At 50.4% G+C, this 16,448-nt stretch overlaps 1 long non-coding RNA gene across 1 annotated transcript; it reads right to left on the bottom strand.

Moving 5' to 3' along the window:
- Positions 1-1,168: 1,168 nt before the first annotated feature.
- Positions 1,169-14,073, bottom strand: LOC128095009 (uncharacterized). Its single transcript, XR_008213132.1, has 2 exons — positions 13,345-14,073; positions 1,169-1,667 (listed from the first exon to the last, which is right to left on the bottom strand). It is a non-coding gene; the product is annotated as an uncharacterized LOC128095009 (long non-coding RNA).
- Positions 14,074-16,448: the final 2,375 nt, after the last annotated feature.

The raw sequence follows: 16,448 nt of genomic DNA, 5'->3' as shown, positions 1-16,448 counted from the left end.
ACAGATGTTACAGAAGCCATCCTGTCTCTGAGCACTGGGTGGGAGTCCAGCAGGCAGGTGGGAAACAGCCCAGCTCCTCCTGGGCTGGCCCAGCCACCAGTCTCCCCCACACTCTGAGCCCCGGTGCCCAGCCTGGTAAAGAGAGCTGTGTGTCTCTTGCCTCAGCCCACCAGGGACTCCCCTGCAGCAGGCTGGGCCTCACAGGGAAGGCAGAAGAACCCATGGGGTCCCTGAGGAAAATGAGCAGCTCCTTCAAGCGCGGCTCTCTCAAGAGCTCCACATCCGGGTCCCAGAAGGTGAGTGAACTTTGCTTGAGGCCCAAGGGCAGATGGACAGCGGGGTAGAGGGACATGGGTCTCTGTTCTGTTTGAGTGTTGCTCCAGTGGACTGTTGCCTTCCAGGTGTGTGTGTGTGTGTGTGTGTGTGTGTGTGTGTGTGTGTGTGTGTGTGTGTGTGTGTTCTGTGTGTGTATGTGTTGTGTTTGTGTTGTGTGTATATATACTCTCTTCTGCATCAAGCTCCCTTCTTAGGAGGTGACCCCACATGTCCTGTCTCTGTGTCCCGTGTCTGTTGTCTCCATTTTCTCACTCAGAATGTTGCACAGATACCTTTGGGCAGTGTCCTCGCGGCTGTGAGCCATGACATCCTTTGTCTACACCACAGGACACCGTGTAAGGGCTCCTGTGCGGTCCCCTTCCCCCTGCTTTGTTCTGTTCACAGATTCATAGAAGTACTGAGGAGACTTGGGGGATCTAGGATGCCCACAGTGAGGGCCTCACCCTCAGGGTGTGGAGTACACCAGAGGAAGGGGAGCAGTGAGGCTTCTAGAAGAGGGAGGGTGACCCCGAGTGAGTTCTGAGCTGGGCCTGGGTTTCCGTGACCTCGGAGCAGGCTGTGTGGAAGTCCTCTTGTGTAAAAGCCACCTACCATGTCTGTTAGGCTGACTTGTCTTCTGTCAAAGATGACTGAACACTAGCCCAGGAGTGGGTGTCCCTAGGCTGCAAGAAGGGGCCCTTTGGATCCAGGCTACCATGGCCCATGCAACTGGGTACTGGAAACCTAACTGGGACTGACTGGAGATTAAGAAAACCAGATACAAATAACTGTAAAACTGGGATCCAGTGGGCCATGCCCTCAGATGGAGACAAACCAGCAAGCAGCCTGGATACTCTGTGTGTCTGGTCAGCTAATCTGTGTTTATTATATACAGTGTGGACAAGGAGGCTGGTCAGCCAATCTGTGTTTATTATATACAGTACGGACAAGGAGGCTGGTCAGCTGATCTCAGTAGGTGGTCTCTGCAGAGGAGCAGCCTCTGAGGGTGTGTTCACAAAGTCATCTGGGACTAGGAAGCTCTGTATTATTTGTGCTACTGTTTTTAGCCACAGGTCACCCATCATCAACATCCATACTTGGACCAGGGAAAGGCCTTGCAGTTCCCATGAATCAGAGGCACTGGTGTCCTTGACATGGCCATGCTCATGTCATGAATGCTCATTCAAACAGGCCTACACTCTTCACGCACTCGGTGGCCTGGATTGGTCCTTTGTTACTCAGCTGACCTCAGGTAGAGCCCAAGCCAGGAGGCAGAGGCTCCTGAACGCTGCTTGTTGAGTCCATGGGTGGTGGGGTGGTGTTGATCCTCTCTTCCTTCTTAGACACTTCCTCTGCAGAGGGTGAGGGACAGGAAGGAGAGAGTATGATCAGAAGGGTGCTTCCCTGCAGGAGCTCTTTCTGAACAGTGCCAGCCAGCGCCCTGGTCAGTGTTGAGATAGAAACCAGGGCAGCAGTGTGAGCCAGCTGAGTGCCCTGGGGAAGGTTTTTGTTCAAGCAGGACACTGGGTCATCATTCAGGAGCTGGCCAAGCTGTGGTCTCCCTGCACATAAACAGCTGGGCATGCATCCAGAGCCAAGTATTTCCCAGTGTCTGATGTCCCAGGAACCCGAAAACACACACAGAAAATGGGAAACTTTAAAAAAAATATTTAAGGCTTTTCCCAGTTTCAAGAATAGAGAAGATCCACCCCCAGGGGTTCTTGGTGGGTGGGGGCCAGTACATCTCTCTGTCTTCCCAGGCACGTGAGAGTCAGCATCCTTCCTCCAGAGCCTGCACACCCACGGAGGTGTCTTGTAAATTAACATTCACAAATCTACCACCACCCTTGGCAGGAACGCGACATTCACACGCCACTAGCTGTGCGGCTGCACCCACATGGAGCCGCAAGGTTCTCCTCCCCAGAAGACAGCTGCTCACGCTAACTGATAAGCGCTGACAGGAAGCAGGCTGTGCTGTTCTGGAATTCCACGTCTCTGATTGCTCTCTGCCTGGTGCTTAGCCCAGTGAAGCGGGCGAGTCTGGGTGTGGGTAAACTCAGCAGAGGGAGGAAGCACTTTGAGTGTGGTCAACATTGAAAACGAGCACCTTTCTCTTTCCTCTTCCTTTTCCCTCTTCCTTGCCCTCCCTCTCCCTCCTTCTCCCCACCCCCCACTCCTACACACTCAATTTTACTTCGCACTTAAGAAGAGGATGCTCTCATACTGGGTCGCCTTGCCCAGACTTAATACTCAGGCAGGTTCTTAGTCTTACTGCAACTTGATATGCCATGTTTTATTGATACTCATGGGAGATCTGCCATTTCCTCGATAGGAACAGAAGAGGAGGGGATTGCGGGGTGGGAGGGGAAAAATGCAGGGGGGGAGAGGTACTGGCAGGGGAGGGTGTGGGAGGAGGCTGTGGCCAGGATGTAATATATATATGAGGATGCCCCTCCCCTTCCAAGGTGACCTCATCCCCTGACAATTTATGATAACCTCTTGCATGGGCTGGCAGTGTGGTCCAGTAGCAGAGTACGTGAATTGCCTGTGAGAGACCCTGGGTTCCATCCCCTGTACTCCCTCCCCAACCTCCAAATCTGAACTCCCCAGACCCTCCCTGCCAGAACCCAACCTAGTTAAAGGCTCAGTGCTCACGTACCCTGGCCTGTTTATGACAGTCCTCAGGCCAAGAATGAGAGCCCTGAAGGGAAAATGAAGGATGGCTCTTAAGACTGTTCTTTGTTTCATGGTGTAGTCCAGGCTGGTCTTGAACTCAAAGCAATCCTCCTGCCTCAGTCTCCCCAGTGCTTGGATTTCAGGGGTGAGCCAGCATGCCCACCAGTATGTAGGACTTTTAAGGAAGTTAATCTGTGAGGGGATACTGAGGAACGAGTTCCGCGAGTACCAAGTGTGGTTTCCTCTGTTTTCGTGGATACTTGGGCCTCCTTTGTCCCTGGGGACTTGGTGCCCTTCCGAGGGGTCGTTCCTGGTCCATTGTTGTAAAAGGCACTTTTGGCCTTTGACTTGGCTGGTCAGCGATTCCTGCTAGGCAGCTCCTCCCTTGGTCTTAAGCCCCACCCCACCGCTCAAGACGTTAACCAGCCAGTGGACCTGAATCAGTGAAAGAAGGCCAGCCGCCTCTAGTCCAGGAGGCTCAGCCTTCCACAGCCCGCCTTCGGCAGGAAAAGCCTCCAGGTGGCCAAGTGGGACGTGGATGCCCTGCCTAGATTTTACTTGGCTAAACAGTACAGATTAAGTTTGGAGTTGAAGATCAAGGTCTTGAACAAATTAAATGGTAGCACAGCCTGGCAACTGTACCTTCGATTCCCTTAGAAAATTCCAGCATGGGTACTCAAGGAAATACACAAAAATGTTCACATCAGCGTCTCATGCAGCAGCAGACCAGGAGCCCGGGAGCTCATTGGCCAGGGTGAGCTGGGGCTTCTGCAGCTCTGAAGAATGGAATGCTATATAGCACTTAAAATGAGCAAGCCAAGTCACTTGTATCAACACGGATAAATCCTGGAACTTATGTTATTGAAACAATAAGCCTCTCATAGAAACTCCAAAATACACAAGGAGATTTTTTTTAAAAAATGATGTATTTCTTCAGGAAAGAGGTGGTTAGTTCTGTCTATAATCTTTCTTCATGTCCTGCATGTAAATTCTGTTTTCTGACCTCCTTCCATTTTTTTTTTAAACGGAGTTCAGCTATCAGCTAACCCGTTTTATGATTTTTAAATCAAAGCGTTGCCTTCACAATTGAGAAGTGTTTTCATCCTTTTCAAATAAGCCCAGGTGTGGCACCGAAGCCCTCAGGGCGCACTGCCTGCCACCGGCCTCAGAGAAACAATTCCACATCACTGGCTTAGCATCTCCTTCACTTCCTCAGTCCAAAAGCTGCACACAGGGGCTGGCCAACTTGCCCTACCCTCTGTACCCAAAAATCCTTTGTACCCTACCGCCGCCCTCTGTACCTGCTGCTACCCTCTGTACCCCACCGCCCTCCGTACCCCGCCGTCCTCCATACCCGCCGCCCTCTGTACCCCACAGCCCTCGGTACCCCGCCGCCCTCTGTACCCCACCGCCCTCCATACCCCGCCGCCTTCTGTACCCCACTGCCCTCCGTACCCCGCCGCCCTCTGTACCCCACCGCCCTCCGTACCCCGCCGTCCTCCATACCCGCTGCCCTCTGTACCCCACCGCCCTCTGTACCCTGCCACCCTCTGTATTCTGCTGCCCTCTGTACCCCACTGTCCTCTGTATCCCCTCGCCCTTTGTAGCAGCTTAAGTGGCAGACACACCTTGACTCAAGGAACCAAGAGCCATCATTCACCTTAGTAACCAAGCAGGAGGACAAGACCCGATTCCCTCGAGGTCACCTCACTTCTCAGAGGGTGTGGCTGGAATCTGGGGGATCCCAGTAGGCTTTCATGTTAATGTGTAGTTCTGTCCTGTGCAGGATGTCAGAGGCAGTGGAAGCATCCATCAGGACTGGGTGGGGACAGGGCCCAGGTAGGGCACTGGCATCAGGATGAGCAGGTGTGGCAGTTGGGAGCATCAAGATGCAGTCCAGGGCTGAGGGGTGTCCATGGCCTGGGTCATAACACTTACTGAATTTCCCACGAGAGCCTGGAGACCTCCAAAGGGTACCTCTAAAGAGTACATGTCACACGAGGGGCCGTGTGACACTAAGCCACTTCCCTACAGGTTGCAGGAGAAGTGCACAGGAGAAGAGCCTTGGATGGGGACCCTCGGTGGCAGCCCTGTGCTTCTGGGGAGGATCCTGGCCAAAGAGGCCAGGAAACATTTGGAAGATTTGTTTGGTTGGCCTGAGACATGAGGGGGAGGGTCTAAGGCTTAAGGAAAAGCTGCAGATGACTCAGGACTAGTCATAACTTAGGTATTCCCTGTTCAGCACCTCACAGAAACCCCAACCCAGACTAAAGTCCGGTGCACCCCGGGAACACTATTCCAGCTTCAGACCGATGGAGTTAGCACTGTGAGAGCCCTCCAGTGCACATCAGGTCACTGAAGGCTCGCTCTGAGAAGTCTTGAGGTGGGAAACCTGCATTCCAGCAGAGTTCCCTAAAGAAATCCTTTTCATTCGAGGGCCACATGACTGTTTATGGAGCCCCAGGCTAGGAAGCATCATGTTAGGGTGCAGAGAATGAGAGAGTTGACTCTTGAGAATAACCTGAGGTGTGAGCTCCAGTCCCACACAGCACAGAACAGGCCCGCCCCCTCCCACTACCCAGCACCGCCTAGAACAGTGGTTCTCACCCTTCCTAACGCTGTGGCCCTTTGGTACATACAGTTCCTCATGTTGTGGTGACCCCCAACCATAAAATTATGCCATGGCTACTTCATAACTGTAATTTTGCTACTGTTATGAATCATAATGTAAAATATCTGGGGTCGCAACCCAAAAGTTGAGAAACACTTGCCTAGAAGACACACCAAAGTGTTCCTGATGTTGCCATCCAAAGTTACTACGAAATAGTGACATTCCCTAAAAAGAAAACGTTCAGATTTCAGAACCAATAACACTGACAGAAGGTGAGGTGGAGGTGGGTTGCTGAAGCACAGGGCCCATCTCTGCTGCAGCACATTCTGCTCAGGGGCCCTTAGATTCGGGAGGGCAGGACGGCCCTGGCCTTCATCAAACATGCATAGTGTGTTGAGGCGGAGAATGCGCACGCATCCTTCTCTGAGCCATGATGCCATTTCCTTGGTGGGGCAGAGCCAGAGGTGGCACTTTAGAGATCAGGATGATTTTGTTGGCTGTGAAGGACCGCTGAACTCCCCCTTCTCTCTTACCCTACCTTAAAGCCAGCAGGTGTCCCACTCCCCAGCCCTGCATGGTCAGAGATATACTGGAGCATAACACAGCCTCTGAGCTCTGCAACCGCACCCCACACTCCTGGCACCCCTGCCTGTCCGCCAGAGTGGGCCACGGTCTGGCAGGGGCTTTCCCCCAGCCTTCTGGCTCCGCCCTGTCTTCTCCCACCCCTTGCCTCTGGGATTTGGAAATGGGCAGAGCAGTTCCACGGCTGGCTCCTAGCCAGGACTTCCCAGCCTCTGTGGGGTCTCGCACCTGCTCACATCCCCCCACGGGTCCCTCCCACACAGAGCTGAGATGTGGCTCCGGGTGAAACTAGGTTGCCATGGCATTCCACATATAGAGCTTTCACATCAAGTCTCTGACTACCCTAGCCTGTGGGACTCCTGCTTAGGGTTTTGCTGTGTGATTACAGCAAAATTATTCAATCTCTCTGGGCCTGATTTCCTCATCAGTAAAATGAGGTGGATTTTCCTGTGTCCCTCATTGAGGATGTCTTCAGTTTCCACCTGCCTTACACCACCAGACTACCCTTGTAACAAGTATAGATTTAATGTTCACAACACCAACTGAAAAGCAAAACCCCAAACCAGCACAAAAACTGATTGTACTGAAGGAGTTGTTTGTGACTCGCTCTTTGTTAATTTTCTCTGCAAACCCATTGTGGTGTTTGGACAAAGGCTGGTCTTTAATAAATGCACGCCTCCTTTCTCTCACAAGCACACGCCAGCATTGCTGTGTGTCCAGCAGCCTCCCTGGAGCTGGGAGTCTAGAATGTAAGTCGGAAAACAGCAGCATGCCCTCCAGGGGTGGACTTCCCAGAGGAGTCAGCTATGCTAAGTGCTGTGGAGAGGGACCGACGAGGGGCCTGGACATCAGGGTAGGGGGCACACTGAGCAAATGCCTGAAGGATGAAGAAGGGAGCCATGCAGACACCCACAAGAAGAGCATCTGGCGGAAGGGAAGAGCCGGTGCACGACCAGAGAGTTTGAGGAGACTTGGGGCAGAGGAGGAATAGAGATGAGTGGGAGGGATGTGTGAAAGGAGGTGTCCCGGTACCTGCTGGATCTCCCGGCTATGATGCAGCCTTCATTTACAGCTGGCTTTGAACTTCGATAAGATCATTGACACTAGAGTAAAGGAAGTTTGCAGGGAAAGAGCAACTTGGGATCTAACTTTTGAGCAAGTGGAACTGGCATTATTATGGTCATCTTCAGAAGCAACTAGACTTAAGCTGTGAGATGATAGTTCAGGCGGAAGCTGTGCATGGCAGCTGGAAGAAATGCCCCCATGAGCACCGGAGGCTGTAAACAGCCTGTGATGTGTATTTCAGGCCAGAGGCCAAAGTTCCTGTTTGCAGAAGCCCAGCACAGCAGAAGCTCCTGGGAGACACACAGTCATGTGGGATGCCTTGGGGACACCAGGGAGCTCTGGCTGCTCTTCCCACCTCACCACCCGTGCAAAGGAAGCAGAGCCCCTCCCTCTCCAAGGAAGGAGCGGCCACACCCCTTCCCACCAGCCTGATAGTGTATACACTAGGGATTTATTGGCAGTGCATCTTGGTGTTGGCTAATAATACAAAGCTAAACACGTCTCAGTTCTTCAACTTCATTACTGTCCCACTTCAGACAGTTTAGATCCTCCCTCGCTTGCATTTCTGTTACTTCATTCATATATGTCCTTGAGTCCAACAGGTTCTGTGTGTGTGTGTGTGTGTGTCTGTGTGTGGTGTCTGTATGGCATATGCATATATTACATCTCCCCATGTATGAATGCAAGGCAGTGTGTTTGAAAGTCAGAGGACAACCCTAGGTGTCGCTCCACACCTTCTACACAGTATATGACCGGCAGGCTCTCTGGCCCTCTGGCTTCCAGAAATTCACCTGTCTCCACCTCCCATCTCACTGTAGGGATGCGGGGACTACAAACACGTGCTGCCGCAGCCAGCTTTTAAAATGTGGGCTTTGGAATATGAACTCAGGGTCTCGTGTTGACATGCCAAGAACTCTATCCGCCGAGCCCTCTCTCCAGCCTTGTGTTTTGATTCTTAAACTGACAAATAAAAATTGTATATCTCTATTGTGCACAACCTGACACTCTGAGGTACAGGAAGGGGTCTGTCTTTATGCCTTCGAGCTTTCTTCTTTCTCCCAAGAAGCTCACGTTAGCTTCGGTGGTATATTACCTGCTGAGTTCTCTGCTCCAGGGAGCGTATGCTACTGTGGGGTGGGGGTAGGGGGAGATCACACACACATCCAGGGGTCTTGGCAGTGTTTTTAACATAGGATTGGGGGGAAGGGAGTCCATTTTTTTTCTTGCATTCTCCATGCTGACACTTCCTGCAACAAAAGGCAGATTAACACAAGCAACTGGGACAGATGTCTAATGACAGGACCACCCGCTGTATACACAGGAGAAAACCAGAGAGCTGTGACATCTCCAAGATCTTTTTTCTACCCCAGGCTTACACACAGCTCTTGAATAAAGACAGAAAAGAGGGTGTGGGCAAAGGCCTGTGAAAATAGGATAGGGCTTATTCTGCAGGGGTGTGTGTGTGTGTGTGTGTGTGTGTGTGTGTGTGTGTGTGTGTGTGTGTGTGTGTGTGTGTCGGGGAGGAAGGAGTTATTCACATGAATGCAGGTGCCCTCGCCAGAAGTCAGAAGACAGTACTGGGTCTCCTGGGGTTAGAGTTTCGGGGTGCTGTGGGCCACCTTACGGGTGCGGGGAACTGAACTCAGGTCCTCTGCAGGAACAGTATCCGCTCTTCTCGGCTGAGCCGTTTCTCCAGCTTCATCTAGGAGAATCTCTTGTGGCACAGAGTCACCCTTGCTTCCTGGTGGGGAGAAGCCATGCCCAGCACGGAGAGCCTTTCAGAGCTGTGCGTTTTCCTTCTGGGAAGGGCTGCTTCGGCTCCATTTTCAGAGTTGATTTTGTCCATGGTTTTCCAACTTACTCAAAATAATCCTTATAACAAAGAGGCATGTCTGATCTTCTTAGAGTCTTGAAACCCATCAGGACAATTTCCATGGCCCTCTGTGTTTTATTTTGATCCACCTCCTCTGTGTGTGTGTGTGTGTGTGTGTGTGTGTGTGTGTGTGTGTGTGTGCACTTGTGCCATAGCACCCATGTGGAGGTCAGAGATCAGCTGAAGTGCCAGTCCTCACCTCCTCACTGGGTTTAAGGCGGGGTCTTGTGTTGTTTGCTGCTGGATATTGTGTGTCAAGCTTGCTGGACTGAGAGCTTCTAGAGAGTCTCCTGTCTCCACTTCCCCTCTCTCTGCAGAAGCACTGAAATTAGAGTCACACCACCACGCACTAGGTTTGACATGGGTTCTTAGCGTCCAAAATCAGGTCCTCATGCTTGTGTGGCAGGCTCCTTGCTCACTGAACCATCTCCGCTGCTTCTTCCCTGTGCTTTAGAAGATCTAAATTAAGATTCTTAGAAGCAGCCAAAGCTGTTTTGGAGACAATGGGGATGAGAAATGAGGGACTCAGTGAACACGGATAGGCTTACCCCTGCCCTACTAGGCCCAACACAGCCTTTCCTGGCCACACTCCTCTTCAGCATTCCAGCCACACAGACCTCCAGCTGCTCCTACTAGCTGGCCTGAGAGGGGCTGAAGTACCAGCTGGCCCTTCTCCCTGGCAGCCTCATCCCGGCCAGCCACTGTCCACTTAGTTCATTCCTCAGGCCATTTGACTCTGAATCAGCCATTCCCATGATTATTTCCCAGACCCGAGAGGTCCCCATGAGGAAGGGCACTCCCCAGTCTCCACATGTGTTTCTATAGGGTCTGATATGTCCTGAGCCCTCTGAAACAAATGTACTTTTTACTATTAGTTGTCATGGTTACTAGCAAAAGGATCGTTGCCTGCTGGAACTACTAAGCGGCCCTCCTTTTGTTGACAGCCAATACTTTCTATAGTCCAACAGTAGGACATTTTGGGTAGTCACTGAGAGAAATGGACCACACCTGGCCATATACAGACTAGAACTGGAATTGGAGAGCTTAAACAGTGAGCCTCTGCCATGAGGTCACTTTAGACTGGGCAGTGGTGTGCCCTGGATAAGTCTGCTGAAGTGGCCAGCCCACTGTGCAAAGGGACATGCGCTGTGACTGTTGGCCTGCAAGGCCCTTCCTCTTCCCCTCAGCCCTGGTACCCAGCTGAATACCTGCTCCTGGTTTGGGCTCAGCCTTTCCTACTCTGGCGCCTACAGGGCCACTCACTTGCTTTGGGCCTGGCAGAGCCTCCAGTATGGGGGGAGGTAGAGCTCCTACTTTACTAGGCTGCCAGTGTGGCTGAGCATCAGGCTAGAAGGATACACTCTGAGGTAGGCAGAGCCCATGGGAAGGGATCTTTACATCTGCTTGGGGAGATGCGATCTTTTAGCAGAGAAATCTAGGGGCTATTACAGAGAGAGGGCAGGGAGGAAGCTGGTTCCCCTGCTTAAAGATCAAGAGCTCAGTCCCACATCCCCAGACCATGGGTGCTGGGTGCTGGCTGGGTCCAAGCATAATCTTCCTAATGGCCCAGGCAGCCGCACAGCATCTGGTGGAGCCTAATGCCTTGGGAATATCTGCTTTCATGTGATTAACGGCTGTCGATAAGACTTTGATCCTGGAAAAGCAGGCCTGGCTGCTGAGCCCAGCTACCAGCATTACTTTGTTATGCTGGGAGTTGGGAGTCATTTCAGTGAAGAGGGAAGAATGGTACTCATAGGCAGCCCAGAGAGACAAGGAGAGATAGGGCTGAGGCTGATGTTGGAGGCGTGAAAGCAGCCAGGGGCAAAAGGGTTCTCAGTCCTAGGACCCCTGCTCATCGACCCCATCTTAAAGTCCCTGGGCCAATTCACCCACCAGTAGGCAGGCAGTGAATGTTCTCACAATAAACAGTCTGTACCTACATCTCCCTGCGCTAGCCCATCTCATCTTCTCATTCTGGCTAGACAAACAGCCGTCGGTGCAAAAGTCCAGGAGCCAGACAGGACCCGGGGGCAGGTTCTTTCAGTTTTGGGGTCCTAGGACTGGCCTAGGGCCCAGGCAGCCCTGCAGCTCTGGAAAAAAAAACCTATTTACGGACCCACAAGGAAGCACACTGATGTGTCATGAGCCCTTTACATGCTCAGATTTCAGTCCACGGATTTAAATCGACTTTTTTCCGTATTGCTATCGCCTAACCAATACAGAGTAACACGGTCTGTGTGGTATATAGGGCTTAGAGTGTAGCTCAGTGACTTAGGATGTGGAAAGATCTGGGTTCAAGCCCTAGTCCCACCAAAATACATATATGCACATCTTCACTCAATATGCACACGGAGCATAGATACACCTAGTCATCCAGATATGTCTTAAAGAATGTACATAGATTCTGTGGACATGCAACCTTGTCTTGTACAAAGGACCTGAGCCCTTACAGACCTTGGAGCCCTGGGACCAGTTCCACTTGGGTACCTAGGAATACCTGGACCCCTCAAGTACACCCTTGCTGAAGACCTGGCCCTATGTCGTGACACGGAGAAGGGGCTGGGTGCCCAAACCACACAGGTGATAGCTACGGCTCCAGGAGTCCACAGAGCCTGTGGAAAGAGCTCTGTCAGGGTGGCTTGTGGGTGTCACATCACACTCTCCGGAGGTTTCTAAACCATGGTGTCACACGGCCCCCGGGCCACCCCGAACCTCCAGCTTCTTTGGCGTACACCGAATATATTTTAGGATTGTCCTTCATAATATTTTCACTCCTCTATGTCTTTCCGCCCCTGCTTATAAAACTCCTGTGACTAATGGGGTTGGTTTGTGCACGTTCTAACTGACATTTGTGCAGGTCAGTGTTTGAACCGAAAAAGCAGCCAATTTGATAAATACTTTCACAGAACGCAAACTACAGCTAGGGGTCAGGTTGGCTCTGAAGACAGCCAGGTGGGGGCAGCAGAGTGCTGAGCCGGCAGAGCCTCGCTCAGCAGCAGGGAGAGGTGGGCCCTTGAAGGGTGATGGGGAGAGTGCCAAGTTCCCCGGCTGGACAGGGTGGGACAGATGTGAGACTAGCAACAGCTCGAGGGTCCTAGCCCTCCTTCCAAGCCTCCACGGCAGGAGACACGCCACGCCCTGGGAGTCCCCTGAACTGACCCGCAGCGGAGAGGAAGCTCAGCCAGTTAGCCAAGGGGCATGAGCCACTCAGAAGGGGACACTTGCTTGTCACAAAGTGCCTAAGTCCCTCTTTAACTGGCGTTGTCTCCACCCTGCAAGCCCCAGAGGAGGCCACCGCTCTGAGAGTAGGCAAGCCTTTGGCACTTGGTGGGGGCTCCCGTGGTTTGGCATTGGAGGGACTTCTATTGGAGATGTGCTGTAACATTTGTTGGTGACAGCTCAAAAAATATGCACGCCTTCTTGTCTTAAAAATTTTCAAAACTTTCAAGACGGCAGTCGAGCATGGACCTGAATTCAGGCCCACTCTTACAGGACCCTACGTGACAGCACAGTTCACCTGCCAAGAAGATGCCCTTGGCCTTCCTTAAACCCAGAGCCCACCTGAGCTGAGGTTTGAGTGACGGGCTGTGTCTTAGGGTTTTTATTGCTGTGAAGCAACATTATGGCCAAAACAAGTTGGGGAGGAGCGGGTTGATTTCACTTACCTTCCCACATCACTGTTCATCTTTGAAGGCAGTGAGGGCAGGAATTCAAACGGTGTAGGAACCTGGAGGCAGGAGCTGATGCAGAGGTCATGGAGGGATGCTGCCTACTGGCTTGCTCCCCATGGCTTGCTCATTCTGCTTTCTTACAGCAACCTGAGCCACCAGCCCTGGGTGGCCCCACCCACAATAGGCTGGGCCCATCCCCATCAATCACTAATTAAGAAAATACCCTACAGGCTTGCCTACAGCCCGTTCTTATGGGGGCAACTTCTTAATTGAGGTCCCCTCCTCTCAGATGACTCTAGCATGTGCCAAGTTGACATAATACTAGCCAGCACAGGTGACTTCATGGTTCTAAGACAGAGAAGCCAGCTCTTCTTCCCTCCAGGAATAGGATGGATTCCTGGCATATACCCCACCAGCCACTGGGGCCCAATAGAAATAGCTCTCTCCTAGCCTTAAACCATGTTAGCTCATGTTCTGGGAGACCAAGATTCGCGATACTCGATCTCTCTCATTCCACAACTGCTATTCGTTCTGGGAGTTCTCAGACTCACCTGCGGGCATGACTTTTCCTGGAAAGACTATTTTGGTTTCCCCAGATAGAGGTGGGAACAGCATGTCAAAGTAACGACTGCAGCCACTTCCAGCCTGGTGAACCATTGAGTCTATTGGGGTTACTTGCAGAAGCACAGGAGAGCCAGGCAACTGCAAAAGATGCATCACTGCAGTCCGTGCCTAGCTTGCAGGCGGCACCACCTGAGAGTCTCCTCTTCCTCAGGAACTGTTTACAGCTTCTGTAACTCCAGGGAGGGCCTCGGAGACAGGACTTCTTGTGAGTTGGGTAGGCCTTGTACCCCAACACACCAGAGAGGGACACTTCAATCAAAGGAAACAGCTACCCATCACCCTCCACTCTCTCCCTCCAGACTGCAAATGTCACAAAGCTCCTCCTCTTCACTAGTCCCTTTTATGGCTGCCCCTGTCCTTCCACAGGCAGTTGTAGGCGGTTTAGTTAGTGTGTAGTCTCAGGAATAATATAAAACTGAAGCTGTCCTGAGATGCCCTCAGCTGCCTGTCTGTCCTCAGCTGTCACAGAGCTCTGGACCCTGTAGTTTCCTCTGAGCACCCCGCCGCCACCGCCGCCGCCGCCACACCTCCTTTCTCTTGCGGAACTGTGTTGGCTGTCACTCAGAATTCTCTTGCCTGAGCCTTACTGCTCAGAATCTAAGATGATTTCTGTGAGCTAGGTACATAGCTCAGTGGGGAGCACTTGCTCTGGTTTTGATTCCTAGCAAACACACACACACACACACACACACACACACACACACAGAGAGAGAGAGAGAGAGAGAGAGAGAGAGAGAGAGAGAGAGAGAGAGAGAGAGAGAGAGAGTTTCCTAGGCACTGGTAGGCCTTGCACAGTTCTGAACTGCAGCCAGATGGCAGCTTTCCACAGGAGGTCCCCACATGACAGACTTAGAAATACACATAATGACTTCCAAGGAGGTCTGTGAGCTATGCTTTGCCATTATCAAGGCAACAGCCCAGAAACCCAAGGAGAGTAGGAAAACTCGGCTTGGGACATTCACATTCCACTCAGCAGGGGCAAATCTTTTGATTTCTCCATTGGAGAAAAGTGGGTGCTCGCGTCCTTCCCACCAGCTTCTGCAGTTGTGAAGGTGGCAAGGTGAGGACGCATTTGTGAAGTGCAGAGAAAATCAGAACACTTTCCCTCTGCTTGATGAAGTGTACACATGGTGAACTGAATCCTCTCTCTCTCTCTCTCTCTCTCTCTCTCTCTCTCTCTCTCTCTCTCTCTCTCTCTCTCTCGTTTTTCAAGACAGGATTTCTCTGTGTAGCTTTGCGCCTTTCCTGGAACTCACTCTGTAGCCCAGGTTGGCCTCGAACTCACAGAGATCTGCCTGCCTGCCTCCTGAATGATGGGATTAAAGGTGTGCACCACCACTGCCTGGCAAGAATCTTTTCTCTTTATTTTTGTCAGAATAATGACTATATATATATATATATAAAATGTGCAATGGTGTTTGCCTGTGTATGTTGTATGTGTGGGAGTGCCAGATCCCCTGGAACTGGAGTTACAGACCATTGTGAACTAACTCCATGTGGGTGCTGGGAATTGAACCCTGGTGCTCTTAAACTACTGAGGAATCTCTCCAGCCCCAACTTTTTATATTTTAAAAATTAAAGCATAATTACATCATTTCCCCTTTCTTCTCCTCTCTTCAATTCTGCCCACTTGCGGAATTGACCTCTTTTTCTTCGTTACTGTGACATATACATATATGGGCATAAATATATGAATGCCACCTACTCAGTCCGTTTTGTAGTGATGATTTCAGGGTTGACCAGTTGGTCGATGACTGGGCTCATGCCTAGGGAAGACTCGCTTACTCTCGGCATTCCTTAGTTGCCTGTAGTTTTTGCTTACGATGGGGCCCCAGTGAGATTTCCCCCTTCCGTGGTAGCATGGCTGTTGGTGAATGACCTTTTTAAAAGTCACTTTATTGTCAAGAACTTGCAAATAAAAACATCATGTAGGGAGGTTAACACAGCAGCTGTCCAGACCCAAGGTCTGTGTGCTGTAATGAACATCTATGTAGTTAGAACAGCCATTTGGAAGCTGTGGAGCTTCTTTTTGGATTTTACACTTTCACTGTTGATTATATTTTTAATGCATGCATCTACCATAAAAAGAGAAAACTCCATGACAGGGTTAAAAGTGGAAAAACCATTAGCTTCATATACTTTCTCACAGTTCACGTGTTCTTTACCTGAGTTCTGGTCTTCCTCATTGCCTGATAGCACCCTTTCTTGTTCACTCTATGTTATATTAGGTTCACACATTCATTTATTGATATACATGTCTGTAGCACAGGCAAGGATCCACACATGGGGAAGAACATATCCAGTTATTTTTTTTCTGAGATGGAGCGACCTCACTTAATATATATTCTATGTCCATCCATTTCCCTGCAAATTTTGCAATTTCATTTTTTTCCACAGAGCTGAATAGTATTCCATCTTACATATGAACCAGATTTTCAGTATATATCTTTATATTATTCATTCTTTTACCTTATGGCCTTTACCTAGGTCAGCGGTTCTCAACCTGTGAGTCGCGACCCACTTGGAAGTGGAACGACCCTTTCAACAGGGGTCACATATCAGATATCCTACATATCATATATTTACATTATGATTCATAACAGTAGCAAAATTAGTTATGAAGGAGCAATGAAAATGATTTTATGATTGGGGGTCACCACAACATGAGGTTCGCAGCATTAGGAAGATTGAGAACCATTGAGCTAGATTAATTTTCTCTGTTTTGTTCCTTTTGATTTCACGCTTTCTACAGCTTTATATTGTAAGTAAATGGCGTATGATAGTTTAGTTTTTTTTAAATAAAACATGACATTTTAGCCTTCTATGTAAAACATTTATAGTATTGCATGCAATATAATTTTGACACAATTATTTAAGTCTTCCATCTTATAATTCATGTATCTTATGTTTGAGCTGTATCCCCATCTCTCCTTTTCTGCTTCTTTTTTTTAATTATTAAATGTTTTTGTTGTTTTTTTTCTCTCTATTCGAAGGCTTATGCTTTTTTCTAGACTTTTATTGTTACCTGGGA

This window comes from Peromyscus californicus, unplaced genomic scaffold (genome assembly GCF_007827085.1).
Source record: "Peromyscus californicus insignis strain IS unplaced genomic scaffold, ASM782708v3 Scaffold_4__1_contigs__length_199733344, whole genome shotgun sequence".
Taxonomy (NCBI): domain Eukaryota; kingdom Metazoa; phylum Chordata; class Mammalia; order Rodentia; family Cricetidae; genus Peromyscus; species Peromyscus californicus.
This window is presented reverse-complemented; position numbering and strand designations above follow the sequence as displayed.